This window comes from Ambystoma mexicanum, chromosome 8 (assembly GCF_040938575.1).
Source record: "Ambystoma mexicanum isolate Mex_15411 chromosome 8, UKY_AmexF1_1, whole genome shotgun sequence".
Taxonomy (NCBI): Eukaryota; Metazoa; Chordata; class Amphibia; order Caudata; family Ambystomatidae; genus Ambystoma; species Ambystoma mexicanum.
Genome location: NC_090929.1, coordinates 1,002,940,543 through 1,002,967,312, shown reverse-complemented (window position 1 = coordinate 1,002,967,312; position 26,770 = coordinate 1,002,940,543). Strand labels below are relative to the sequence as shown.

Here is a 26,770-nt window from a genome sequence, read left to right as displayed (position 1 = left end):
CTGACATCCTTCATCAAAGCTATCCAAAGATCACCAGCTTCATTAATTCATTCTGCGTGCCAGTCACTAATGAGATTTTCCCCCTGGTGGGGCTTATTTTCCTGAAACTGAGAGACTTCCCTGGTATCACCCTCCACCACCTGTCTCACCAGGTGCTTGCAGAGTGAAAAATTGAAAGTCTGCTTGCCTTCCACAGGAATTATCAATCTTACCTCCAATGCGTTTTCATTTAATTCTGCCTACATTTCATAAATAAGCAGCGATTATCTGTGCATGAAGAGTGAACCAAATATAGATGTAGCTTTTCTTCTTTTAAGAAGGTTTCTATGTATTTAGAGGAAGGGAATTTATTTTCACATAATATAAATTCTACAAATGTTCAATTTCAGTTTTTACCCACCATCTCCATCTTTTTGATGATGAATATGCTGCTCATATGTGCAGGGGAGAGCGTCAGCGCAGCGGGCATGCTGACAGGGCACCGAAGACACGGGTTAAGACGGACCCATCTGTGTTCGTACGTGCCGAGGACGGGACTTGGGGCAAAACACTCTGCCAAAACATAGAAGATGATATTGTACTTCCCAGACACTCTACTTGTGATCGTCCCGCTGTTAATCAAGGTTACTCGCGATGCAACCTACTTCTTCTGGCCCTAACGGGACTAGTTTCCCTTTGGGGTTTGACACAGATGGTTAGGGAAAGTGCAACTGGCGGCTGTTGGGATGGGTCTTACCCCTCTGACTGAGTCCCAGCGAGTGACAGAGTTACGGGTGAAACCCAGTATCTCCCTTCTGGAACTAAAGGGGTTACCAATCGATGCCAGATCAGCTGTGGCACATCAGGAACATATTTATAACCTACTAGTGTAACATGGACCTGATCTTCTGTGCCTTACGGAAACATGGTTTAACGCCTCATCAGATCCAGACATCGCCCAAATCCTTCCAGACACTTACAGCCTACTATGTCTTAACAGGCCCTCTCCCAGTAGAGGTGAGGGTATGGCCATTATTTACCAGACAGCCTTAAGGCGCTTTGTGGTTCCGTTATTCCACAATCTCCCCTGTGAGTTCCAACGTCTTCGCTTTCAAATCTCCCAGAACATACATATGTGCTCTGCTCCCACAACCCACTCAAACACTGGGAAAGTTTATTGATCCTTTTGCGCAACAAGCTGCAGACTTGTCAATTAACTATCCTGATCTCATTTTGATGGGTGACTTTAACGGGCACCCCAATGACCCTTGTGATGTCCAGCCCAACAATTTCATTACTTCCTTGGCAGACATCTCTATATTAGGTCCGAACCATCTTTTGCTGAAGAAATCCTTCTTACCACATACCAGCCCCTCCCAGTGACTTGGTCAGATCACTTTTTATTGCCTTTCCCGATTGCCATTCCCCCTCGTCCCTTTCCCCTCCCAAAATGGCCATACACCAAATGCTTTTGGGCGAGGTTCCAACTTCCAGCAGTGGCAGAATATATTTTGACCAGTACAGGTAATCTTACTGCTGAAGGTCTGGACCCTAGTATGGCATTGAATCAAGCCATGACTGAAGCTGCTGACATTTTTGGGCCTGTTGTGACGCATCCGCACCCCTCAAAGCCGTCGGCCCCTTGGTCAACGCCACCTTTTGGTCCACAAGCGAGAGTGCTGCAGAACTGTTCGCTTATGGCATAAATGTTACGACCCTATAGCTAAAGCTGGCTACTCGCTGTCAGTGCAACTATACCATGGAGCGATGAAGGAAGCTAAATACTCTTTTTAGCTAACCGCATTGCTTTTGCTGCTGCTCCCCACATGAGCTTTTTAGAGTTGCAAGGCTACTTTCTGCATCCCCTCTTTTGGGCAATCCCTTTGTAGGCTCACAGATGTGGTCCGACAGGATTAGTACCTTCTTCACTGAAAAGATACAAAAAATAAGACACTCAATTAGGACGGATCTGCAGAACCTTCCGAAGGCCCCAGTGGAATGGTGCAGGCTTGAGGGATCTAATCCTGCTGAGTTCTTGCAATGTGAACCTGTTACCAATGACATAGTGCTGTATGCATTAAACAAATTAAAGTCTGCATCCCCCATGGATCCCATTTGTAAGGACATGTATAGCATTTTTACCAAAATATAATAGCATTTGCCATATTGGCAAAATATAATAGCATTTTTGCCAGCATATAATAGCATTTTGCCAATATGTAATATAACATTTTTTTTGCCAGTATAATATATAGCATTATTGGTAGCATGCAAAGTACAGGATTTATAACACAGCCAGGCCCAATTTGAAATTGCAGATATTCAGAGCACACATAGAAAAACTTAGTGTGCTGCCAGGTTCAGATAATGAGATGCACCATCTATTTTGGATACTTCATGTATGAAGACTACATTAGAATACATAACCGACTAACATTATTAACATAACTACTAAGTGCTAACTTTTAACATGAGAATGTAGTATTCTATGCAAAATGAGGTGAAATACATGTTTTGGTGGTGTTCATTTTTAAATGCACACTAGCGTTTTATTCAGCTTGTGTGAACAGAAAATATGCAAGATGCAGGAAGCAAAGTGAAACAGTAACTCTGGACCTGAAGATTTCATTGTTTTGAAAACAAAGGCTGGCACAGGGAACATTTTTTTTACCCCGATTGGTAGAAAATATAGGCAGACAAGCCACGTCAATAAAGGGACGGGTAAAGGTTTTTTTGAGAAATAGAAATTAAGAGAGCAGTTAGTTCATGCTGGGCTGAGGAGACAGACAGACAGAGTTTCCAGGAGGTAGAGCGCTGACTGAATCTAATCAGTTGGTGCTCCCCCACACAAGTTAACGGAGGCGGCACGCGCTGACATTGGACTACAAAATACAGCGTGGTCGTGCGAGAATCTCAGATTACTGGCTTGGTAAGGGATCTGTGCCAAGTGAGGAATTTGTATGCTGTGCGTACGGTTAGGATTTTTGCAGTGCAGAGAAAAGTTATAATCATTGCATGTTTATTTCTCTCTATATTTAAAATGCGGGAACATTGATTAATGTTTTCAAAAATACCTGCTTGTTCTGTTTTGTTCTTTTATATTGCAGATGATGCTATAAATAACATGGTAAGATTTGGTGACTTGTAAATGAGATGCAATACAAAAAGCATATATAAAAACAATAGGGATTTTTGTGTCATTCATGCAGCATTGGGACTGCAAAATACTGCGAGGTCATGTGGGAATCTCAGATTACTGACCTTGGTAAGGGATCTGTGCCAAGTGAGGAATTTGCATGCTGTGCATGCGGTTAGGATTTTTGCAGTGCAGAGAAAAGTTAGAAATCATTGCATGTTTATTTTTCTCTATATGTGAAATGTGGGAACATTGATTCATGTTTTCAAAAATATCTGCTTGTTCTGTTTTGTTCTTTTATATTGCAGATGATGCTGTAAATAACATGGTAAGATTTGGTCACTTGTAAATGAGATGCAATACAAAAAGCATATATAAAAACAATTGGGATTTTTGTGTCATTCATGCATCTGTGAATTATCTACATAAGTGAAGTACAAAGGGGAGGTTTATATCAGTGCAGTCGTGCATTTACTAATTTATCACTGTAATTGAAATAGCAAATAAGAGAAAGTCAGTACTAAATATCTACAAGGTAAAGGATGTGTGTGCTATGTCATGAGTGAGTCCTTCCTTGCATGCTGATGGGAAGGTGTCTAATCTGATACATAGATTGCTGGATTGCTGGATGTACATAAGACAGTAATGCCTAATGGCACATAGGTTACTGGATGTACATAAGCCAGTAATGCCAGCCACAAACTATAGGTGGCACATTGAATAAACTCTTTGGGTTCACTGAAGTGCATAAGTCTGGGGCTCTCTACAGACTACTAGAAGGTATTTTAATAGAAAGGAAAGGTTTGTTTTATGATGGTTTATAGTATAAAAAAGAAACCATGCTCACCACTATACCACAGGAATAATACCACAAAATAAGATACCACGAAAAATTACCACCAATACAAGCTAATAAGGTATGGTCACTAAAATAGTGTGATACCAGACCCACTCTAAATGTAAGACTAATTTACCACCAAATTACCGCCAATATTTTTATGGTAAGAAAATACAGCCAAATCCCGAATTTACCCCAATAAGACAAAATCTCCTACAAAGAATGGTGCGTTGGCCGGGAAAGTGACTGTAGAGCAGTTCCACACTACCATACGTGCATTAAAGAGAACCCATTTTATAAGAACAGTGTGACACTGGAAGTGAATTTCTCAAATGGAGGCCACATTCCCAGAGTTGGTACAATATCTGGAGGCAAATTTATATGCACATGGGACATGGTCCTCAAATAACGCCACAGAGTGGCCTGACCATATCTCTGGGGAAGTGCAGAAAGAACCATTGAACAACATTTTTGCAGAAGGTAGCATAATTCTGGTCTGTCTTTTGAGATTATTAAATGCTGCTGATAAACATGCAGAGAAAGCTTGTCTGATACTGTCATGATGCCTACCCCCGGGGAACCAGACCGGGTCCAGCAGCCCCGGGAGCAGGCATCACGTTCCCGGGGCAGGGCCAAGCGACCCCTTTAGGGGCCATCTGGACACAGTCCTGGCGCCTTTGGCGCCGAGCTCATATGAGACTTCAGTCCTGGCGCCGCTCATAAGGGGAAAACATACCTGGACTTACCTGATGCAGACCATGCTGCAAGGGATCCAAGCCCTCAAGTGGCCTAGAAGGGACTACTTGACCTAGGGACTCTTTGCCACTCGGGTATGGCGACGGAGTAATACTTACCTGGAACTACTTTGGAGGCTATTTAAACCATGCCCGAAGAGCAGCACACGCTTCGCGTTATTCTGCATCCAGCAGCGTAACGCTCACCGTGCCTGCAGCAGCATCCAGACTTCAGCCACGCCCGCCTCAAACCCGGAGCACCTAGAAACAAAGGAAAGAAGGAGAAAGGTTGGAACTAGACATTTACCAGCTTCTTACCTGATTCCAGAGCCATCCCATCGTTGAACCAAAGGAAAGACTTCATTTTTAACACCAGCAGCAGCGCCGCGCTGCACTCACCGTTCCTCGCAGCATCTTCACGTTTCACCGCAGCCTCCTGCATGTTCCCGCTGCATTCCGCCACCTGGGGGAAGATAAAGACAATAAGGTGAGCCAAGGGAACATATAGAGGAATACTGGTTACCACCCTAAGACTTACCTGATTTACCACAGGGGGAACCATTCCTCACCTCAGGTCGGCGCAGCTCCCACTGCACCATCGCCGTACCCCGGCCCCTATGGGGAAACAAAAGCACAACAGGGTGAATCAAAAGGACAATCAAGGGGCGCCACCTCCCGCCAAAGACTTACCTGATTTTACCGCCGGAGGTATAACTCCTCGACTCTGGTTTTCTCTCAGCACCTGAATAAAGGAAAAGACCACAGATTGCTGGATTGGATAGGAGTGATGGTCAGGCATTTGAACTCTTAGGAACTGCATACTTACGGCGTCTTGCCGGGAGAGTCAATATAGCCCTGGAACTCACCAATTCCTTTGACCAGTGGAGCAACTGGTCCATCACGCGCCCCTGCGCTCGAAGCAGGATGGAGAGCTCGCCCTTTCAAAACATAAGGTGAGACTTTGGAGGGGACATCGGAGGTGGTCAGTGGGGAGAACAACGGGGGTGGGGGAAATTACGCTCAACTCCACGGGTGGTTAATTCCCCTTTCTCCATTCACAGAAGAGTACTCCTACAGGCCAGACAAATGACACACCTCGGCCCTACCCATTTCGCTGGAGGAGGCCGCAGCATCCCAGATCAGACCGGCGACTCTGTGGGAGTCAGGTGAGCGTAACAGAACGCAAAGCCTACCTACAATTTCCCACCCGGGCATTATGGAGACCTCAGAAACTGACCACCTGGCCCAATAGCTAGGGGAACTGAGGGCCGAAGTGCATTCCGCCCATCAAGAGACCAATACTCTTAGGAGAGAATTGATCTTATCAAAGGAGCGAATTGATGACCTTGCTAGGCAACTATTGCAAAGTCAGGCTGGACAAGCACCCCTACCTGGTTCCGGGGGAAATCCAGCCCCTGTGGTATCAAGTAACCCCGTACAAATAAACCTACCTGGAAATATTCCGTTAGCTCCACCCGAACGCTTTGCCGGAGATCCCAAAAGGTTTGCCGTATTTGTGAACCAATGCCACTTGCACTTTTTATGCAGACCTGGAGCCTTCCCAAACGATCAAGCCAAGGTAGCTTTTGTATTGTCATATCTCAGCGGCAGTGCAGCCGATTGGTCTATCCCACTGGTTACTCAGGATGACCCAATGCTCCGTGATTTTCAGGGCTTTCAAACTAGCATGGAACGACTTTTTGCCCGGCACTCTCAAGGACAGGCCCTGGATAACGAACTTTTGTCCCTACGGCAGGGTAACCAGGATCTCCTGTCCTACATCGCGACCTTTAATAGGTTGATCGTAGAAACTGGGTGGCCCGAGGAAAAACGGATCACGTTATTTCATCGAGGACTTCGAGGAGAACTCAAAGATGTCTTGGCTCAAGTCGTGAATCCACCTCAAGACTGCGCTGAATATATAGACTTAGTGGTCCAGTTAGATCATAGACTTCAGAACAGAAAGGCAGATCGAGCCAGGTTTGAGAACCGGGTGTTGGTTAAAACCCCCGCTAACTCCAAAGGAGCCGATGCTGCAGAACCCATGTAAATCGGAGGAGTTGAAGGACCCTTAACCCAGAAGGAAAGAGAAAGGAGAGGGCACATGCAATTGTGCCTATATTGTGGGACCTCTGGGCATTTTCTACGGGATTGCCCTGTAAAACCGCCCAAGAAGGCAGTAGGAGCCGCTGATACAAGCCATATGGAGTCTGACTCGGGAAACGACCACGCCCGACAAGTGTAGAGGTCCACTTGCAGAGCTAGAAGAAGGACGCTCAGACCTCGCATTTCTTCATGCCAATGGTCCTCGTAGATCCTGAGCAACCATAGCGTATGCATGCCATAAAAGCATACATCGATAGCGGGGCCATAGGAAACTATGTGGACTACGAATTGGCTTCCAGGATGAATCTGCCTCTCTGCCTTAAAACCACCTCAGATATCATCACCACAGTCGATGGAACCGTAATCGCCTCTGGGCCTGTAACACATTCCACCGCAGAGATGACACTAGTGGGTCAGGATGGGCATCGAGAGACTATTGTGTTTGATGTAATCAAAGCTCCACAGTTCCAGATAATACTGGGGATACCTTGGTTGGAAACATATAATCCTAGTATTGATTGGCGAGAAAAGAGAATAACCTTCCCAGGTTGTGCCCAAACCTGTTACCCAAAGAAAAACCTGAACGCAGGCCTGGCTACATTAACCACAGCAGTCATGCAACTACCTCCAGAGTACCAAGAATTCCAGGACGTCTTCCAAAAGGAACAGGCAAACACCTTACCACCTCACAGATCGTACGATTGTCAAATCGATCTCATACCCGGTGCACAACCCCCTTGTAGCAGAATCTATGCCCTTACCGAACCTGAGAACCTCCACCTATGGCAATATTTAGACCAATACCTTGCCAATGGTTTTATTCGCCCATCCAAGTCCCCTGCATCTTCAGCTTTGTTCTTCATGCCCAAAAAGGAAGGTGACCTTAGAACGTGCATAGACTACCGCGCATTGAACCAGATAATGGTAAAAAATTGATACCCATTGCCTCTGATCCCTGAACTCCGAGGGGCATACCATCTGGTACGAGTAAAAGAAGGCGACGAATGGAAGACTGCCTTCCGCACCAAATATGGATTATTTGAAAACCAGGTGATGCCTTTCGGGCTGTGCAACGCACCACCAGCCTTCCAATACTTCATGAACTATGTCTTTCGAGAACTCATTGACGTTTGTGTTGTCGTATATATCGATGATATTCTGGTACTACTAGACCAGGTGAAGGATGCTTGCATATATACCAAACTAGACCTCCGAGGGGCATACCATCTGGTACGAGTAAAAGAAGGTGACGAATGGAAGACTGCCTTCCGCACCAAATATGGATTATTCGAAAACCAGGTGATGCCTTTCGGGCTGTGCAACGCACCACCAGCCTTCCAATACTTCATGAACGATGTCTTTCGAGAACTCATTGACGTTTGTGTTGTCGTATATATCGATGACATTCTGGTATACTCCTCTTCGGAATCTGATCATGTGAGACACGTCCGAGCAGTCCTTGAGCAATTGCGCCAGTACAAACTATATGCTAAATTAGAAAAATGCGTTTTCCATGATACAGAAGTTGAATTCCTTGGGTTTATCCTAACACCGAAAGGAGTCTGGATGGACTCACGAAATGTAGACGCAATCCTTAAGTGGCCATCACCAAGTTCAGTTAAAGAAGTTCAAAGCATGCTCGGCTTTGCCAATTTCTAACGCAGATTCATCCCGTATTTTTCACATGTTGTACATCCCATCACAGCACTCTTGCGGAAAAATAAACGGTTCATGTGGACTGAAGAAGCCGAAAAGGCTTTCCAAGAACTGAAAGCGAAATTCACGTCTGCACCTGTATTAAAACATCCGCGCCCTGAACTTCCATACATAGTGGAAACTGATGCATCCAGTCTAGCCATCGGAGCTGTCCTGTCTCAAAGGGACCCTGAAACTGGCCAGCTTCACCCAGTAGCATTTTGGTCCAGAAAATTCTCGGCACGTGAGTTAAATTATGCAGTTACCGACAAGGAGTTATTAGCCATTAAGTCTACCTTCAAGGCTTGGCGGCATTATCTTCTCGGTGCCAGGCATACCATCACTGTGATCACTGATCACCGGAACTTACAATATTTAAAAACAGCCAAGGCTCAATCATCACGTCAACTCCGATGGGCATTGTTCTTTGCCGAGTTCGATTTCGTAATCACCTACCGCCCAGGTTGTATGAACGGTAAAGCTGATGCTCTATCCCGAATAGGAATGGGAGAGACTGAAGTGAACTCAGAACCAGTACCTATAATTTCCAAACAAAGGATTCTTGGTATGACCACTCTACAAACTCTAGAGGACATTCAGAGTAAAATCCAGCAACTCTTTGATCCTACAGCCTTACAGGACTGGACAAAGAGAGGCCCAAACTTTTCAGTTAGCAATGCCCTACCTTATTACCAAGGGCGCCTGTTTCTGCCACACAAGGAACTACAAGAGCTAGTCATTTCCCGTTATCATGATACCCTGATGGAGGGGCACCCAGGTATTGCAAAAACCAAAGCGAAAATCAAAAGACAATTCTGGTGGCCCACCTGGCGAAAGGACATTAAGTCATTTGTGATGTCTTGCGGCGTTTGTGCCCAGAACAAAAGTCAGAAGAAAAAACCAGCTGGACTCTTACAACCATTGGACATTCCGCCTGCACCATGGCATACCTTATCATTGGACTTTATTACTGACCTACCTCCTTGCAACGGGTTTAACACCATTCTTGTTATAGTGGATCTTTTTTCCAAAATGGCCCACTTTATTCCTTTAAAAGGGCTACCCTCAGCTTCAATCCTAGCCAAGGAATTCCTTGAAAACATTGTTCGTATACATGGATTTCCATACGTACTGGTCTCTTACCGGGGCAGTCAATTCATTTCTCATTTTTGGAGAAAATGTTGTCAACTGGCGCAAATTGACGTGAGGTTATCAACCAGTCACCACCCCCAGACCGATGGTCAAATGGAGAGGACTAACCAGACTCTTGAACAATACCTGCGTTGCATGTTGCATCAGACTGAGAGCAATTGGAAGGACATTCTTTGTATCGCTGAATATGCATACAATAATTCAGTTAATTCTGGAACTGGGCAAAGCCCTTTCTATACCCTGTACGGACACCACCCTCGAACCTCAGACCTTTACTCACCCCAACACCTAGAAATGCCTGCAGTGGACCATTTACACTCCACGATTACACAAGCCTTTAAGGAAGCAACTGCACATTTGAAGCAAGCGAAGGAGAAATACAAGAAGGATGCGGTTCGGCATAGAAGTGATGCTCCACAATACCAGATAGGAGACCAAGTATGGTTAGCCACAAAACACATACCGCTCAAGGGAACACAGACCTTTAACCCGAGATATTTGGGACCTTACTCTGTTAAGGCCATCATCAACCCGGTGGCCGTCAAGTTGGACTTACTGGCTAATATGCAGATTCACCCCGTCTTTCATGTGTCACTTTTGAAGCCAGTGCAACCAGGGACAATACTAACCAAGCCACTCGACCCCATCCTTATAGACGGAGAACCCGAATTTGAGGTTAAAAACATCCTGGACTCCAAGATGGTGAAATCAAAACTTTTTTATTTGATTGACTGGAAAGGTTATGGACCACAGGAAAGATCTTGGGAACCTAGTGACCACGTACATGCACCTCGGTTGGTGAAAAGATTCCACCAAAATTTCCCAGACAAACCTAAACCACCAGGAAGAACGACTTTAGGAGGGGCCTTGGGGGGGGGCGGTGCTGTCATGATGCCTACCCCCGGGGAACCAGACCAGGTCCAGCAGCCCCGGGAGCAGGCATCTCAGTCCCGGGGCAGGGCCCAGCGACCCCTTTAGGGGCCATCTGGACACAGTCCTGGCGCCTTTGGCGCCAGGCTCATATGAGACTTCAGTCCTGGCGCCACAGGCGCCAGGCTCATAAGGGGAAAACTTACCTGGACTTACCTGATGCAGACCATGCTGCAAGGGATCCAAGCCCTCAAGTGGCCTAGAAGGGACTACTTGACCTAGGGACTCTTTGCCACTCGGGTGTGGCGGCGGAGGAATACTTACCTGAAACTACTTTGGTGGCTATTTAAACCATGCCCGAAGAGCAGCACACGCTTTGCGTTAGTCTGCATCCAGCAGCGTAACGCTCACCGTGCCTGCAGCAGCATCCAGACTTCAGCCACGCCCGCCTCGAACCCAGAGCACCTAGAAACAAAGGAAGGAAGGAGATAGGTTGGAACTAGACATTTACCAGCTTCTTACCTGATTCCAGAGCCATTGCATCGTTGAACCAAAGGAAAGACTTCATTTTTAACGCCAGCAGCAGAGCCGCGCTGCACTCACCGTTCCTCGCAGCATCTTCACGTTTCACCGCAGCCTCCTGCATGTTCCCGCTGCATTCCGGCACCTGGGGGAAGATAAAGACAATAAGGTGAGCCAAGGGAACATATAGAGGAATACTGGTTACCACCCTAAGACTTACCTGATTTACCACCGGGGGAACCATTCCTCACCTCGGGTCGGCGCAGCTCCCACTGCACCATCGCCGTACCCCAGCCCCTAAGGGGAAACAAAAGCACAGCAGGGTGAATCAAAAGGACAATCAAGGGGAGCCACCTCCCACCAAAGACTTACCTGATTTTACGGCCGGAGGTATAACTCCTCGACTCTGGTTTTCTCTCAGCACCTGAATAAAGGAAAAGACCACAGATTACGGGATTGGAGAGGAGTGATGGTCAGACATTTGAACTCTTAGGAACTGCATACTTACGGCGTCTTGCCGGGAGAGTCAATATAGCCCTGGAACTCACCAATTCCTTTGACCAGTGGAGCAACTGGTCCATCACGCGCCCCTGCGCTCGAAGCAGGATGGAGAGCTCGGCCTTTCAAAACATAAGGTGAGACTTTGGAGGGGACATTGGAGGTGGTCAGTGGGGAGAACAACAGGGGGTGGGGGAAATTACGCTCAACTCCACGGGTGGTTAATTCCCCTTTCTCCATTCACAGAAGAGTACTCCTACAGGCCAGACAAATGACACGCCTCGGCCCTACGCATTTCACTGGAGGAGGCCGCAGCAGCCCAGATCAGACCGGCGCCTCTGTGGGAGTCAGGTGAGCGTAACAGATACTGTTATCTGCCAAGACATGGTTAATTTTAAATAGGTCTCTGCGAATGCAAGAAAATGATGCCAAGCTGGTTAGCAGATTAAAAGTCGAACTAGATGGAGCTAGTGAACAGGAGGAAAAGTTAAGAGCAGAACTGGAGGTATGTCAAAAAGACATGCAGTCAAAGTGTAAAGATCTCGACACTCAATTGTCCCAAAGAAAGAAACAGTTTGAGGATAGTGAGCAAGAATTAAAACACTTGAAAGGATTGGTAGATCATATTAGACAAGATAAAGATGAGGTTATTTTGGAGATGCAAATTTTACAAAAAGAAAATTTCGAGAAAGAAAGTGATCTTCAAAATGCTGAACAAGAGATAGTTAAAATGTTTCAAGAAAGAGACAGATGAGACAAAGAGTTCAATGAATGCCAAATGCAAATGAGCGATATGCAAAATGTGATTAATAAAATGGGTGATGAAAACAATTACTTGCGTAAGGAGGCAGATCGGCTCCTTAAAAAAGTGCAAGGATTTGGAACAGCAAATATGCACTTCCAGGTCCCAGGCCAAATGACAGGACACCATATTCAATGGAATTGAGGTCAATTCTATTTCTTCACAGAGAGATAGTGCCCCAGTGACTGTGCCGGTGTCTGAACTTGGTTGTAGTGTCTTTGTGGGGTTTGACACAACCATTGGGTGCCACCACCAATCCCATACGCCTGAAACAAGGGTTGAGCCACAAAGTAGTGCAATCCCAAGCATAGCACCAAGTAGCCCTATTAAAATAATGAAATCAATGAAGGCCCTGATCAAAACATTCAAAAAAGGAGGGGAGTGCTGTATAGAGGACCACTTAGAAGCGGTGCCCGATATATCTAAAGCCCTCCAGATACCTAAGGAACAATACAGCCAATACTTTCACTTAACTCTGGACGCTCCCACAGCCAGTATCATTACAGGATTAAATGAACAGCAGAACATGACATGGGCAGAGTTTGAAAAAGAGATTAGATGTAATTTTTCTCCATTCCAGTCATTACAGGAGGCAAAGAAAGTTGCATACACGATTACAGCTGGGCCAAATACATCCCCTCTCCAATTTTTGCAAGAATTGAAGAGAGCTTTTTCTCATTTTGATGTATATTTTGATCCCAATTCCAATGAGGTTAAGACTGCCTATTTATATGGGTTGCAGAAAGACATTATATCACAGTTAGTCCGTGAATTTGATCGTGACAAGTCCCTTGAGTGGATTGTGCACCAAAGTACAAAGCTATATGAAGTGCTATACTGTCAGGGTAGAGAGAGTGATAAAATGAAAGATACTAGACCAACATCTAAAGAATCCTCGCCAACAGTAATGAAGATCAGGTCAGCTAAAATGTCACTTGAGTCCGCTCAAAGTCCAGGCAAAAATAATGTGACAACCGAACAGAGGGTTAATCAACAGAGGTTGCCGCTCGCTGCACCGATGTTTCAGTTGCATGATCCTAGTAATAGGGAGATCTACATTAGCGCTAGGTACTTAGGAGACAGGCCCCGGGCAGGATATCGGCCTGATATGTCAGGTATGAACGATAATCAGAAACAAAGCCAGGATCAAAGAAGTAATGGTCCCTATCAGACATTGGGGACACAGAGCAGATTTGACCCCAACACCATGCTATATGGTAATCAGGACAGACCCCGGTATGTGGATCGATTTACTGAAAATGGGAATCAGCATAGGGGACAATACTCACAAAATGAGAGACAGGACATAAGGCAGAGTATGAATTATGCCCCACATCAATACAATCTATCACCGCCACCAGGGGACTACAACCAAAGGATAAGTGCACCCCGCTCCCCACCCCACATGAATCAAGAGTTCAGAAACAACCCCAATAGGAATCACTCTCTTGAGAGATATCAGAATAGATTCGACCAGGGGTAAAACAACCAATATCGGCATAGGCCGCAGAGAGAAGATTCTAGAGAGATGGAAAGATTCCAGTGTCTCGAGGCCCAAGTGAAAATGTTGGCTGAACAAATAGGAAAACTCTGTACGCTTCAAAAACAATCATCAAAGGAGGGGGCAGAAGGCCACAATAGTGACCGGGTGACTTCCGATAATAAGTGACTAAATCTTCATGATACCTGCAATGATAAAAAGACAGATTGCTCTGATCTGGTTTTGCATAATGACTCTGAGCTGGTTAATGATTTAAAAATGAAAATACCTGCAAGTGAACATGAGGCAGAAATTGCAAATACTTTTAAAAAAGAGGTTTGGTTTAACCTGAAGTTAAATCAAACGTTGGAAATTTGCACAAATGAAAAAGGAAAATGAGAAAAACATGAAATTCCAAAAGAACAAAGAGACAGATTTAAGAAAGACAACTCATGCATGGGTAATACAATTGATCAGGGAGTAAGTGTGGATGTTAGAATGCTCTCCCTAGACAATCAAGATGCTAATAAAATACAGGCAGGAAGAATAAGTACTCAAAAGGAGGGTACAGATCAGTCACCGGAAGAGTTCTTTGAGCCACAGATTTTTGATGAGGAAGTTAAAAAGACTGGTATCATGCCAAATACCCACAAATGCCCAGAATTAGAAAATAACAAATTATCAGGTGATGCTTATACGCATATTCAGTTGGAGAATTGCAGTGTGAACTCTGATGATCCCCGGATGGAAGGACGAACAGTGGCCACACTCCAAAGGACCTCTGAATATGGGGAGATGAGTAAGGTTTCTCAAATGGAAATGGACAGAAAGGAGGGAAAAATGTCCTTTCATTTACCAATGTGCTTAGCCAAAAGTGAGAAGGGTCTGAGAAAAGTGAATCCTGAAATCAGTAAGAATTCACACTTTTTGTGTGTGTTAGAGGAAGTTGAAGACAGATATTATGCTCCCATTACTGTGGAAGAGAAATGCAATGCATTTGCAATGATTGACACAGGCGCACAGGCCACAATTATTTCCAAAGAATTGGTAAAAAGTATCAATGAAGGGAGATCTCCACAGAATCAGATCACAGTGAAGCAGAGTGAAGGCCCAGTACATAACTTTAACGGTGAGGAGGTGCCTATCGTGGGTGTTACTGAGGTTGACATAAAGATAGGGAAACACAGAATGAAACAGGAAGTATTGATCACATCTATTTGTGAAATTCCATTTTTGATAGGGACAGATTGCCTGAAAAGATTGTCTCCTCTCATAGATGGGGTAAATGGGGTACTGTGGTCTTTAACCAAAAAACCATTAAGACCTAAGAAAATAAAGTCACAAAACAGCAGTATAAATTAATGCCATACTGTTGACAAATCAAATGATGCAGTGGAGTTGTACCTACAGAATAGCTTTGTGCCTAGTGTCACTGTCATTTTGATGTGTCAGGACAAAATGCAAAGTAAAAAAGAAAAACAATCTGTACAGAGTTATTTGGATCCTAGGAAGAAATGGCAAACTGAAAATTATGAACACACATTGCACTTCTATTTAAAAGAGAAGAAATGCAAACAGAACAATATTCTTAAAGATTCTAAAATGATAAAAGCCACTTTGGCTCTTGAACAGGAAAGGAGTATTATTAATAAGAAACTAATGCAGAGAATAGTGGAAACAGAGGAGCACCCAAAATTTAGAATTAAAAACCAATATGTTTCTCGTTTGGACAATCCAGATTTTGAAAATCGAATTTCAGGAAGGTGCATGCTAAAGTTTAACATTGGACAAAAAAGCATCTACCACAATGTGTGGATAGTGAGTGGAACACAAAATGATTTTTATATGGGCAATGATATCATGCACAGAATGTGCATGGTCTTAGATTTTCCTAACCAAAAAATATGGTCCCGACTAGGTGGGCCTGAGCCTGAATCTGAAGACAAGATAAAGGCTTATCATTGTGCACAATTGGTCCCATATGCAATTGAATTACAGGTGAAGAAGAATATTACTATTCCTGCATTCACCAAGCAGGTTGCTATAACACTAAAGTGCAAGAATAGACAGCAAATGAAGGATTCTGATGCATTGGTGTGCTTGAATGAATCCATGAGACAGCAAGGGCTGGATCATGAATACACCCCAGTGGTAGATGTTGGGGAGGGATCTGTTAAGATTATGGTGAATAATAAAGGATATCAGGATATTCATTTAGAAGAGAATTGTTTATTAGGAATGGCCATACAAAAATCACATTATACTGCAGATTTCAATAACATAGTGATTGGAAATATCCCTGAGAGATATGTAGATGCACACGGTGTGTTGCCAGAATATCTGGATTCTCAACCCAAGGGGATCTTTAAAATTCAATCTGTGTACCCTTATGATTCCAATGAAACAGGGTGCTGTCACCAGGAGAATTGTATATATTTGACTTAAGTGAAAATAAAACAGAAAATCAGCACATTGAAATGGGAGCTGATATGCCAAAATATTTCAAAGTGGCAGCTTTGCAGAGAGATACAGCCACACAGTTGGAAGAAAGCACAGAGGTTCCTCCACTGGAGGATTTCCCAGAATATTCAAAAATGGTAGAGGAGCAGATTCTGTTAGCAGATGTGTGTGATAGTGAAGAGGATAAGAATGAGTTGAGAAAAATATTTATGGAATTTAGAGAAGTATTTGTCAAAGTTGTATATGATTGCGGCCTACATGTTGCCACATTACCAGAGCGGTGTGGTAGAAATCCAGTATTTGTGCGCCAATATCGATTGCCACTGGCATGCTTAGAGTCATTGGCAGAGATAATTAAGAACTTGGAATCTAGAGGAATTATCAGACCCATTCATAGTACTTCTAACACTCCTATTTTGGGTATGTTAAAGCCAAATGGTCAATGGCGTCTGTGTGCAGACCTGAGGGAATTAAATAAAAGAGTGCCAGTGTCTAGATGGCCGCTGCCATTCATTGATCAAGGCCTTGCTCAAGTGCATGGGTCAAAGGTGTTTACCACATTAGATCTTACATCTGGATATTGGTGTGTGCCACTGGCAGAGAACATTCAGAATTTATTTTAATTTTCATTTGATAAAAAGGCAATATGCGTGGGCTAGAACACCATTCGGGTATGTCAATAGTGTGAGCGAATTTGGCCTATTTTTAAGAAAGGCTATGCCAGATGCAGCGGAAAGAGGAACTATAGTTTATGTAGATGATGTCCTGATAAAAAATGAAAACTTGAAAAGGCATTTTGATGAAATTAGACATCGAATTGGCCAATTGCAAAAGGCGGGTGCCAAAGTATCTTTACAGAAGGCCCAATGGTGAAAGAAAAAGGTGAACTTCCTAGGCCATGAGGTAACTGAACATGGGCTAAATCCACAAAAGAAAAAGGTGGAGGCCATACAGAAATTGAAAGATCCTAGAAATGTGAAAGGTTTAAAAGGTTTATTAGGAATGACCGGATATAACAGGAAATTTATTGAAAATTATGCTGAAATTACTCAACCATTGACTAAACTATTGAAGCTGAATACGCCCTGGAAATGGGAAAAGGAGCAATCTGAGGCAGTTGCTAAATTGAAGGAATGTCTCATAAAGGCACCATGCTTAGCGTATTCCATAAAAAATAGAGATTTCTTTATAGAAATAGGTTTCACTGAACATTGTATGTCAACAGTGTTATCTCAAAAACATGATTTGAATTACAAAACTATTGCTTATGCAAGTAAGGCATTTTCTCAAGTTGAAATTAAATTCAGTGAATGTGAAAAGGCTCTTTTGACCACTGTGTGGGCGTTGCAACATTTTCGCCCCATTGCCCAAGGGGAAATGGTAATCATTGAGACAAATCATCAACCATTGCAGTTTTTACAGAGTAAGAGAATTAGGTCAGGCAATCTAGCACAGTCCAGAATTACTTCATGGACATTGGCATTGCAAGGCTTTCCTGTAGAAGTGAGGTATGGCCAGAATACAAAGAGCCCAGTTGCTCAAGGATTAGCAGATTTACATGACTGTGCAGCTAAATGTGTATCAGAAGAAGTAGAGGGGGAATCGAGTTTGCAGGAGTTTGAACAATCACCACACAAGGCTTTTGATGAAAAGACATGCAAGAATGTACCAACTGTATATGTTGATGGATTTCACATTGAAAATGACAGCAGTAAACAGTTGGTATCAGGGATAGGAAATGTCTGGTTGAAATGAGAGGACATTCCTAGTATATGGATGAGAATTGGGGCTAGGAGTAGCCAGTTAGCAGAGTTAGCATCCATTTATAAAGCACTTACTACTGCAGTTGATAACAAATTCAGTGAAATTGTCCTGGTGACTGATTCTGATTATGCACGAAATAGCTGTGTAGAATATTTGCCTGGCTGGAAAGCAAGAGGCATGATCACATATAATAAAAAGCCCCTCAAGCATGGGAAAATGATACAAGCTATAGACAAATTAGTGTCGGAGAATGATTTTACAGTATACTGGAGGAAAATTCGTGGACATTTGAAAACTCCAGGAGAAGATAAGGAGGGAAATGATAAAGCAGATCAATTGGCTAAGGTTGGGGCTGTTATGGGAGAGTTGTTACCCATTGAACACGTAATTGGTGAAATACAAATAGATGCAGCTACACGCTCTAAGGCTCCAAAAGAGGTAGAACAACCAGTAGTGCAATGGAGTTATGGTACACCAGATCAAGATCTGATTAAGGAGAAATCATTGCATGTTTATTTTTATCTATATTTAAAATGTGGGAACATTGATTCATGTTTTCAAAAATACCTGCTTGTTCTGTTTTGTTCTTTTATATTGCAGATGATGCTGTAAATAACATGGTAAGATTTGGTGACTTGTAATTGAGATGCAATACAAAAAGCATATATAAAAACAATTGGGATTTTTGTGTCATTCATGCATCTGTGAATTATTTACATAAGTGAAGTACAAAGGAGAGGTTTATATCAGTGCAGTAGTGCATTTACTAATTTATTACTGTCATTGAAATAGTAAATAAGAGAAAGTCAGTACTAAATATCTACAAGGTAAACGATGTGTGTGCTATGTCATGAGTGAGCCCTTCCTTGCATGCTGATGGGAAGGTGTCTAATCTGATACATAGATTACTGGATGTACATAAACCAGCAATGCCTAATGGCACATAGATTACTGGATGTACATAAGCCAGTAATGCCAGCCACAAACTATAGGTGGCACATTGAATAAACTCATTGGGTTCACTGAAGTGCATAACTCTTGGGCTCCCTACACACATCTAGAAGGTATTCTAATAGAAAGGAAATGTTTGTTTTATGATAGGGTTATAGTATAAAAATGAAACCATGCTCACCACCATACCACAGGAATAAAATACCACAAATTAAGCTACCACTAAATTACCACCAATACAAGCTAACAAGGTATGGTCACTAAAATAGTGTGATACCAGACCCATTCTAAATGTAAGACTATTTTACCACCAAATTACTGCCAATATTTTTACGGTAAGAAAATACTGCCAAATCCTGAATTTACCCCAATAAGACAAAATCTCCTACACATTCCTCTTCATATTCTCAAAAAACTGCCCTTGACGGTTATACCAATAATGACTGCTGCGCTTCAGCACTCTATTTGTTTGGGCACTATTCCTGATTCATTGAAACATGCACTGGTTTCTTCCCTCTTAAAGAAGTTGCAGCTGGACCCTTCACTACCTTCTATCTCCCCATATCTCTTTTGCATGTGCCTATGAAGCTTATGGAGGTGATTATTACTCATCAGGTTTCACGTTTTTTGGCACAGAACAGGCTTCTGCACCCCTTTCACTCAGGCTTCAGACCAAAGATAGGTACAGAATTCGTTATGGTCTCACTGCTCGATGACTGTGCGTTGCTTCAGGACTAGGGAGAGGTTGGGATGTTGATTCTCCTTGACCTCTCTGCGACTTTCGACACAGTTGACCATGGGATCTTGTTACAACGCCTGGAGGAGGCCAGTATCTTGGGTTTCCCTCTGGCCTGGTTTGCCTAATTTCTTTCTAACTGTGTTCAATCAGTTGCTTTGGGACCATGGTGCTTTGCTGCATCTTCTCTACCAAGTGGCGTTCCCCAGGGGTCCGCCCTCTCTCCTCTCCTTTTCATCTTATATCTTCACCCTATAGCAGATCTTATCACCCGCCATAGAGTGATCTTTCACACCTATGCGAAAGACACACAACTGGTTTTCCGTGTCGACTCCCCGGTACAGGACCCCCCAGGCAAATTTAAATCTTGTCTCTGCACTATAGTTGAATGGATGATGGAAAAATTGTTGAAATATCTCCGAGCCTCAGGTTCAATTGATGTCATGGGTTTACACCTGAAACCCTCGGGCCATGCCCCTCCCCGAGCACTTCAGTTAAAAGTTTGGGGTGAAACCTCTACCTTCGGGCTCGAGAGATACTCACATTACTGCAGTCTGAAATACTGGCTTTGCCAAGTCGAGCCTTACTTTTCTTCCGTCCGATTGTAGAACTCAGGTAGTCACGTCCTCTATTATGGGGGCGCTTGACTACTGCAATGGGATTTACATGGGAAAGCCTCTGTTTCATATTAAACGGCTACAAGTCTTGCAGAACTCGGTGGCTTGGATAGTGCTTGATGAGCCACATTTAGGCTTTGCTGCGTCAGCTCCACTGGCACCCTGTTTGCCCCTGTATTAAATTTAAGTTGCTGTGTATGACACGCCACGCCATACATAATGTTGGCGCAGCCATACACAATGTTGGAGCAGCATATTTGCAGAAGAAAGTATTGCGCTACCAACCTGGCAGGGCCTTACGGTCTGCCTCTCAGTACCTGTTGAAGATCCCTCGTTATCAAAGAGTGCGCTTTGGTTGCCGCTACTTTTCTTACTTGGCACCTACCTTATGGAAAGCCCTACTGAAAACCCTACTGGGAACAAGTGATCCTGTTCAATACCGAAAGGGTCTAAAAACCTTTCTGTTTTAATTGCGTTGATGGTTTCCCTCTGCTGTGTTCTAGCTTCTTTTGCCGGCTTTTCTGTTTTTTTTTTGTTGCTTTCTCTAGCACCTTGATGCCTTTGGGCCTTAGCAGCGCTTTACATAAAACCATATACATACATACAGACATACACTCATATACATAAATGAACGGAACGTGTACGTGAAATGTAAAATTGACAACTACAAGTAAAATATAGCCTGATACCAGAGTGACAGTTACCATCTTATTAACAGAGAGCCTTACGTCCATCCATCTAGCCATTAAAGTGTTGCCAGCAGCATATCGTACCTTTCTATATTGTAACAACAATTTGGTTTTTGATGCCTCAGCTAAGGAGGACACCCCAGTTCTCCTCAAAGGAACTGTGTGGGTGAGCCCATTGGGAAATTCAACATATGTCTTCATAGTAGTCTTTGCAATTTATCTAGGCTCATACCGCAACTGCCCGGCACGGGCCCAAGCCGATTGATCAGCAAATAATGTCAACTTGTAAAGTATCCCTGTTCTTGTTTCTCTTGTAAATCATCTTCTTGAATAAGCAGTTGTGAAAAGATATTCCACCAATCAGATATCCAAAGAGTCTGTATTTGCAAAAACACGTCTGGCAAGAGTCAAGACTTGTTTCATGACATCCGGTCAGTTCATAAGGACTCACAATTATAATACACGACAAGCTGCACACTTATGGTATGAAAACCTGTACATTATTTTCGTAATACACTCTAGTAAGGATTCACTGCTTACTTTTAATAAGAACACACCATCACCGCCATAACTCTATTAACTCATTACAGTTCCTTTGGGAAGTCACAATGGGCCTGACTTTCCCATTCAAAAACATGTTTGTAAATCAGGCCCTATGCCTGCTTATTGTGCTAGCACAGGAAGAATTCCAGGTGTTACAGGAACACTTAATTGAAGCTCTGATTGCATTTTCAGATTGCCTTTTATTTTGTTCAACCTTGCTGCGACACTATACAGCTATAAATTGAATGGAACGGTTTATGGTAATATATGTTTATTTTAAGCATTGCTGGAGTTTATTGTAAGAAAGAAATACGCTATCTGCATGCATTAAACCATTGCATTAAAGTACTTACACATGTTTGGGATCCCGTTATAAACTGTATGCGTGTGTGTTTTTTTTTTCTCTTGACATAGTCTTCACTGAATATATGTACCAGCAACTGAAAGATGTCTTGCATTAGAGTTAGCAAGATAACAGGTAATAAAGAGATGCGTGTGTGTCCATGTATTATAAGGAATACAATACCCCCTACCATGTGTAAAGAGGGTATTGAAATGCCCTTTGGAGCACTTTGACCTTATAAAGAAATTGAGTTTTCAGCCTCATCCGTCTACTTGGTCATGAAACGCCTCTTTGTTCGGCGATATTCTTATAACACCTGGTCTCCTGTACTTTACCCCATAGATATCTGCTGGTTTAAGGTAATAGGGTGTCTGTGCTTTTCAACCATTTATTTGTGTCTTGATATTAGAAAGGTTCATAATCTCCTTAAGTGCATCTTGGAGTACAGGGCTTGCTGGGCTTCTGTTTTTCCTTCAATGTAATTTCTGTGAAGCAGAGCATACAGCTATTTCAATTTCTACACACATATTTCCTATTCAATGAAATAATGCTATTGAAATTACTAATGTTCATTATTTGCCACAGACCTTTTAATCTCTCTGTGGTTGTACATCTGGCCCATTCCTTTCCTGTGTTTCTGATTTCCTTTGCCTGCTCTATTGGTGGTTTTATGAACCTTCAACCAGACTCCTGGGACCACACCATGGTGCAGAACCTGTTTTCGTCATGGAGCTTGCTGGACCAAAATGGACTCTTGCTTTTCTCCCGTCATGCTTAGTCTTACTTTGCCATTGTTGCTTTGTTGTCTTATTTCATATTGACTGTGCTAAAGTATTTTATTTATTATTTATATCGTAGTTATTGCTCTTCTTGTCAACGTCCTCTTAGCCCAGAGAAGACCAGAGGCATATGTGCGTTCTATGAAAACAATAAGCATGAGCATAAAAAATCAAGAAGACGAGCAGGAGGGGTGAGGGACAGCTGTTAGCAAGAGCCTTGGATCTGAGGGTGGAATTGCAGCAAGAGATAGAATCAGTCTGGTAGGTGACAATTCAGTGCATAGACTTAAGGACAACAAGAAGAGATTTGAAAAAAGGAGTAATTTTATTTATTTATTTATTTATTTATTACATTGATGGAATGCCTAGACCCAGGGCTATCCCAGCATTTGTTACAGATTTACAGAAAATAGGTACATCAGGTAGAAACAGAGGTATGAGCATTAGTCTTATTTGTTAAATAGACAGGTTTTCACAGACTTTTTGAAGGACGCATATGATGGATCGTTTCTGATTTGAGATGGCGGGGAGTTCCAAAGGGCTGACCCCTCCTGTATTTTGAGTAATGGGTGAATATGTTGGTGCTAGTGCCAGATCTTAGGGAACGCAGCAGTAGTTTCTGGGTAACACTGTTGTTGAGCTAAAGCAGGGCTTCTTTGTGGATGCAGCTGTAGGTGAGGGACAGAGTTTTAAAGTAAATGGAGGCTTTGATGGGCAACCCGTGGGCCTCGAGCCTGGTTGCTGATGTGTGGTCTGATCGGAGTAGGCCTAGAGCTGAGCGCAAGGCTTTGTTCTACAAGAGTTGGAGCTTGTACAGGTTGGAGGCTGAGGTGCCCATAAGCAGTACATTGTAATAGTCTAGTTTGCTGAGGATGAGTGCTCTCGCAAGTGTGATGCACTTGCTAGCGTTAAGGAATTATCTGCTGAGAGAGATGAGCATGAAGGTGTAGGCTATAGAGGAAGCTAATGCATTGATGAGACTGATCATGGTTAGCTCAGTTTCCAGGTGGACACCCAGGTTTTTGACTCGCTTAAGAACAGTGATAGTAGTGAGATTGACACAAAGGGAGAGAAGACTGTATCGAGATGTTTTAGCCGATAGGGGGAGCCTACGATAAGGAGCTCTGTTTTATCAATGTTAAGACAGAGGTTGTGGGATGCCATCCAGTTTTGTATAGTACTGTATATTCTGTTAATGGTAGCAAAGTCATGAGTGTAGTTGTCATTGATGGGGATGAGTATTTGCGTGTCATCTGCACAGTTAGTGTAGATGATGCCAATGGTGTCAAGGAGGTTGCAAAAGAAGTTTAGTATAGGTATTCTAGAGTCTGGGTGACAGGCAGGATCCTTGGGCGACTCCAAGGGGGAGTGATATAGGGTCAGTTGCAGCATCGCCAATGTACACTCTAGAAGTGCGTTCACTGAGGAATGACTTGATCGAGGTAGAGACTCAGGGGAGAAGTGAAAGTGCATGTTGAGGTGATGGCAGAGGATGCTGTGATTGACCAAATCGAAAGCAGCCGAAAGGTCTAGAAGGAGGATGATGGCTAGGTTGCCGGAATCTCTGATTTTGTCCATATGGATCTTCAGGTCTAGTAGAGCAGTTTCGTGCAGAAGCCGGATTGTCTAGTTCCAAGTAGTCAGTTCTGTTCTAGTAAGCATTGTACTTGAGAATAATCAGTGTGGTCCAGTATTTTAAGAAGGAAGGGGACTGTAATAATGGGATGATTGTTGGGAGGGAATATATGGTCCAGGGAAGGTTTCTTGAGGAGGGATGTGATCCAGGCTGATTTTATACTGGAAGGGACTTTGTTGATGGCAAAGGAGTCATTAACAAAGTCGTTGATGACGGGTCTAAGGGTGTGGGCGCAGAGCTTAACTACGCAAGCTGTGCAGGAATCACCTTCGTAGCTTGAAGTCTTGTGTGGAGAGATGGTAGCCAAGATTGTCTCCTGAGTGACTTGGGCGCATGTGAAAGGCTCATGGGAGGGGGAAGGAGATGTTCATGGATGCTCTGAATCTTCAAGGTTAGAGGCTGTTTCCCACTAGTGTGTTTTTTTAGCATTGATTTTGGAGACTAGTGAGTCAATTTTGTTGCTGACGGCATCTTGTCTGGTGGTACACCATGTTTTGTCTGAGCGGGTTGGGGCGTTATTTGGGGTAGGGATTTTCAGTTCTCTCATAATGAAGAAAGGTTCTTTTGAGTTGGAGGCCGCATTAGAGATTCTCGAGTTGTAAGAATCAGCTTTGTGTGAGACCATCGCTTTCTTGTAAAGTTTGGTGGCAGTGGAAAGAGTTTCACTGTTGGTCAGGGAGGGGTGTTATCTCCACAAGTGTTTGAGCACTCTTTTATTTCTGCGTAGCTTTCCCTAGCTTGACAAAAGTTTGTTTGCTTTTGTAGTTTAATAGTTTGGGATTTAATTGGTGCATGCCAGTCCATTGTGTGGAGCAGGGATTGTTGCTTAAAACTGGCTAGGCCTTGGGGACTTTGTTGCTAGCTAGTGAATGTAAGTTGAGCAGTGCTTTCAGGGGTGCATTGAGCATCTCATGGGGGAGCTTGTGGGCATTTCAGACCAGTCTAGTGCTTGAGGTGGGATGTTGCGCTGGAGCGGGGTTGGCAAGGGCGATGCTGAATTCATTGAGAGAATGGTCAAACCAAGGTACTCTGCTTATAGCTGAGACATCAAAGGTGGCATTGGCTGAGAGCACCCAGTACAGAATATGACCTTTGGTGCGGTTGGGGGAGGAGACCCATTGGGTGAAATTCATGTCTCCTAGAGCTTGTGATAACGCTGTGGCATTTTGATCAGACACATGCTTAAAGTAAAGATTGAAATCTCCTAGGATAATACATTTGGCAGCTGGTTTAAGGAATGGGACAATCTAAAGGGGGATGTCGATGTCAGGGTGGCTTTGGCCGTTCGGCTGGCGGTATAGGAGCAGGTTGTAGGTGGATTGAGGATAGTTAGTCTGTTAAAAGAGTAGCATTTCATATCCTGGGTTAGGCGGGATGGGTATGGGTCTGATTTGAAGAGAGGATTTGGCGATGAGTGCCACTCCTCCTCCAGGGGCGTTAATTCTGTCTGCCCTAAAGACGGAATAGTTAAGGGGGATAGCGAGTGATAGCTGTGAGCCTGGTGCACTGTGCAGCCAGGATTCTGTGGTGGCTAGGAGGTCGAGAGGTTGGTCTAGTGTGGTGTCGTGAATATTAATAGCATGTGCTCCTAGTGAGCATATGTTGATTAGTGCACAGTTAAGTATTCCTGACAAATGGGCTGGCAGCTGGGCGGTCTTAGTGGTAGGAGTGTGCTGCGTTCCAAGGGCTGGAGGGAGCGATGGGCAGCAGGTGTGGGTGCTGAGTCTTGCAAGTCTGTATTCACCTGGTGGATGGAAGATGTGACCGTAGGAAGAAGGCTCGAGCTGTGAGGTTCTAGCACGTAGCTTCTTTAGGTGGGAGGATCCCAGACATGGGAAAGTACATCTCTTGGAGGGCTGAGCTTGAGGAGGGGTATATCTGTGGTTGATCAGTGGAGGACCAGATGGGTGTAGTCCCATAGTGGAGTAGATCTGCATGGGAGGTTGGTTGGGTTGGTGCTCTGGGCCAGAGTGGTGCAGGACAGGACTCCCTGAGGATACAGCTGATGGCACGGGTTTGGGGTTTTGGTAGCTGGGGAAGTAGCATTTCGGGGGGTACCAGTCATTGTGGTACATTCTGCTGCTGCTCGGGCATTGATTCCTATGGAAGCTGGCACTGGTATTGCAGCCGGTGGTGGCCATCTTGTAGGAGCAGGGCTTGGAAGTCATATATTCTTGGGTATGGCCTCGAGGTTGAAGGTTCTGGGGAGAGCAGGCATTGATGTCACATGAGCCTGGGAGCCAAGTAGAGTGTCTTGATTGATTGCAGGGCGTAGGCTACCTTTTCCCTGTGTATTCAGATAGTGTGGGGATGGCAGCATTGTTGGTAGCACCGATGTAAGTGAGATCGGGGAGGAAAGAGGTTGGTTTGAGCAGCATTTCAGCAATAGAGTGGTGGGTGAGGGTAGCTGCAGGCCAGGCTCATTACCGGTAATGCTGTA

The 26,770-nt window shown here is 43.9% G+C and overlaps 1 long non-coding RNA gene across 2 annotated transcripts in view; it reads right to left on the bottom strand.

The window, feature by feature from the left end:
* The window catches only part of LOC138473709 (uncharacterized), a 234,230-nt gene that overhangs the window by 131,748 nt on the left and 75,712 nt on the right, over window positions 1-26,770 (bottom strand). The gene's annotated exons all lie outside the window — the stretch shown is intronic.